At 34.1% G+C, this 2,917-nt stretch overlaps 1 pseudogene; it reads right to left on the bottom strand.

Moving 5' to 3' along the window:
- Nucleotides 1–1,442: 1,442 nt before the first annotated feature.
- On the bottom strand, nucleotides 1,443–1,556 carry LOC115272948 (annotated as a pseudogene).
- Nucleotides 1,557–2,917: the final 1,361 nt, after the last annotated feature.

Consider the following 2,917-nt stretch of genomic DNA (forward strand, 5'->3'; position numbering starts at 1 on the left):
TCATTAATTTTTCTATGGTAAAAAGCTGCTGAAGATTACATTATTAATATTTCTGATTTTGAAAGTAAAACTTAGAAAAAGAAAAGAGAAGAAATTTCCCTGCCACCAACAAAATTGCTCTTTCCCCACTTTCCTATTGTCCATCTGATAAGAATAATATTTGTTTGCAAATATATCTGATAATGCCTTTAAAATAAAAGAAGCAAGCCTCATTTACACCAGATTTTCTAATCTTTTATCTCCTAATGTATTATTACTTGGCAACCAAAAGAAAAAAAAAAAGGAAGGATGAAAAGCTTTGCTAGGGATAATGGCGAAACTCAAAGTTACAGAGTATTGGCTTTGATTTTGAATTCATAAGATCTGACTATTTCAAACGCATCCTACACTCTGCCTTGTATTATAGCAACATGCAATCATCCTATTCCTCAGAACACTATTTTCCCTTTAATCAGTTACCTTTAAAGAATTAAATTACACTCACACATGTTCTCAAATTTGAAAATTTCAAAAAGATAGAAGAAACAGGCAAATTCCATCAGAATGCTGATACTCCCTTGGGTGGTACTTACCCTACATATGGGAGCTGCATGACTTTTGCATTGCAATATGGAGGTATCTTGTATGGAGGTGGGTATTTAGGATGGGGCCAGATTGCAAAGGGTTTCAAATGTAAAGCCGAAGTGTTTATGTAGCTGCCTTTGGTAATGGGAGATTTGAGATACCCTAATGAGGAAAATGTAGAATATAAAAGTAAATAAATGTATCCTTTCAAGCAACATCTTTGAAGAACCCACTACTTACTAGACTGTGTGCTTGGTCCTAGAAGGACAAAAATAAGACCAAATCTCTGTTATTTTAAGAACTCTTCATCTGGAATACATTCATATAATTGGATAATTTGAAAGATGATGTGATAACCATAGTATAGGTATAAATCAAGAATATGATACCATAGGGGCACCTGGGTGGCTCAAATCAATTAAGCCTCCAACTTCAGCCTAGGTCATGATCTCTCAGTCCATGAGTTCAACCCCCATGTTGGGCTCTGTGCTGACAACTCAGAGCCTGGAGCCTGCTTCAGATTCTGTGTCTCCCTCTCTCTGCCCCTTCCCTGCTCACACTCTGTATGTATCTCTTAAAAATAAATGAACATTTTTTATAGTAAAAAAAATATGGCACTGTAAGACACAACTAATTAATTCTGGAGGATTGGGGAAAGAGATCCCATATTCAATATTAATTTGTAAGTGATATAAAGAATAGATTTAAAGGGAAAATAAAACAATAGTTAATTGCAATTATACAGATATGAGTTAATAGCTATCTAGGGTTCAATGGGACAATTATAATTTGAGAGATATATGAGATATTGTATTCCTATTGTGTTCCATCTTTATTTAAAAATTAAATTTACAGTTCTTATTCTTCTTTGCCCCTTAAAATAATATCTCTGTTAAGATGTGTTTAGTCTAAGTGTGGTTATTAATTAAAAATCAAGAGTCTGATAAGAACAGATACTACACTTGATCTTAGCCAAAAGGCCGAGGGTTTTTCCCTTATTATTTTCTTTACTTTTTTTTTTTTCCTCTTCTTTTTTTGGTGGTGGGGGTGGTTATGTTTAAATGAAGTTGCTTTTACAACACTAAAGACTTAATCATCCATTTCCTACATCAAAGGTAGCTACTTTTTTGCATGGACCTCAAGCATATTGTAGTATAGAGGTGGAATTTAAGGAAAGGTATTAAGCAGGCTGTGTTGTAGCTTATGAACAAGTAATAAATTGTATCATGTATCTTGAATGTATCATAGATAAGCTTCTATATAACGATCGCCACTTCAGATAGCTGTGAAATTAGGTGATTAACTAGTTGTTACTTAACCTTCTAATTTCTGTATAAGTCTAATTACATGAAACAGAAGTTGGTGTTTTGATTTTTTACTTTGCTTTTCTGTTTGGAGTGTCATTGTAACTACTGTATTGTAAATGGTGGAAAATAATTGCATATGTTAAAAAATATGAAACTTTATAAAGTAAAAAAAATAAAATTAAAAAAAAATCAAGAGTCATCCAAATGGGATGTTACCATATGGCTAGGTGAGCCACACCACTCCATTTTGTGTGCTCAGTTTGCTTAAGGGTTAGAGTAATGTGTTATTAGGATAAGGCCTGACTCACCTTTAAATTCTATCCTAGAGGAGCAGTATTTCATAATTATCCTTACTGTGTTAGTCATTCCTTCCCCAGGGATCCAATCAACACTTAGCACTCCTCATTCATTATCTGATGTTTGCTGCAAGTGCACTATGTGCCAGATGTACGGCTTAGGTCCTGGGGATACAAGATAGAGTCCCTATCTCAACTGCTTACAATATATTATGTTAAAGGAGAGAAAAATACATGTTAATTACATATGAGTCATTCTTTAAAGAGGCATATCTAAGATCATGATTTTGAGTGGAAGGAAACGAAAGCTATGACGTTTAATGCATGTGGGAAAAAAGAGGGGAAAATGCCAGGAATAGAAAATAACTTGAGACAATTGTTTTCTGTTTGAAGAACTGGAAAGTGTCCACCAGGTTTTAGGATTTAGGTGATGCAGACTTTTGTAGGTAGAGTGACTATATGACCCAGATTGTCAGGAAGAGTACTACTTTATATCTGTTTTATGGTATAATTATTAATATTGTTCTTTCTAAGTTTTACATTGCCCTAATTTAGAAGAAAAGGTTGTTTAGAGAGTCATTTCACATATAGGCCAAGATAACTTTGAAATGTTTTTGATATGCAATGGAAAGACACTGAAGGTTTCAGTATAACTTTTAAAAGCGGTATTCTGGTAGGGGGGGACACTTGGATGGCGCAGTCAGTTAAGTGTCAACTCTTGATTTTGGCTCAGGTCATGATCTCACTGTT

Source organism: Suricata suricatta, chromosome 11, assembly GCF_006229205.1.
Source record: "Suricata suricatta isolate VVHF042 chromosome 11, meerkat_22Aug2017_6uvM2_HiC, whole genome shotgun sequence".
Taxonomy (NCBI): Eukaryota; Metazoa; Chordata; class Mammalia; order Carnivora; family Herpestidae; genus Suricata; species Suricata suricatta.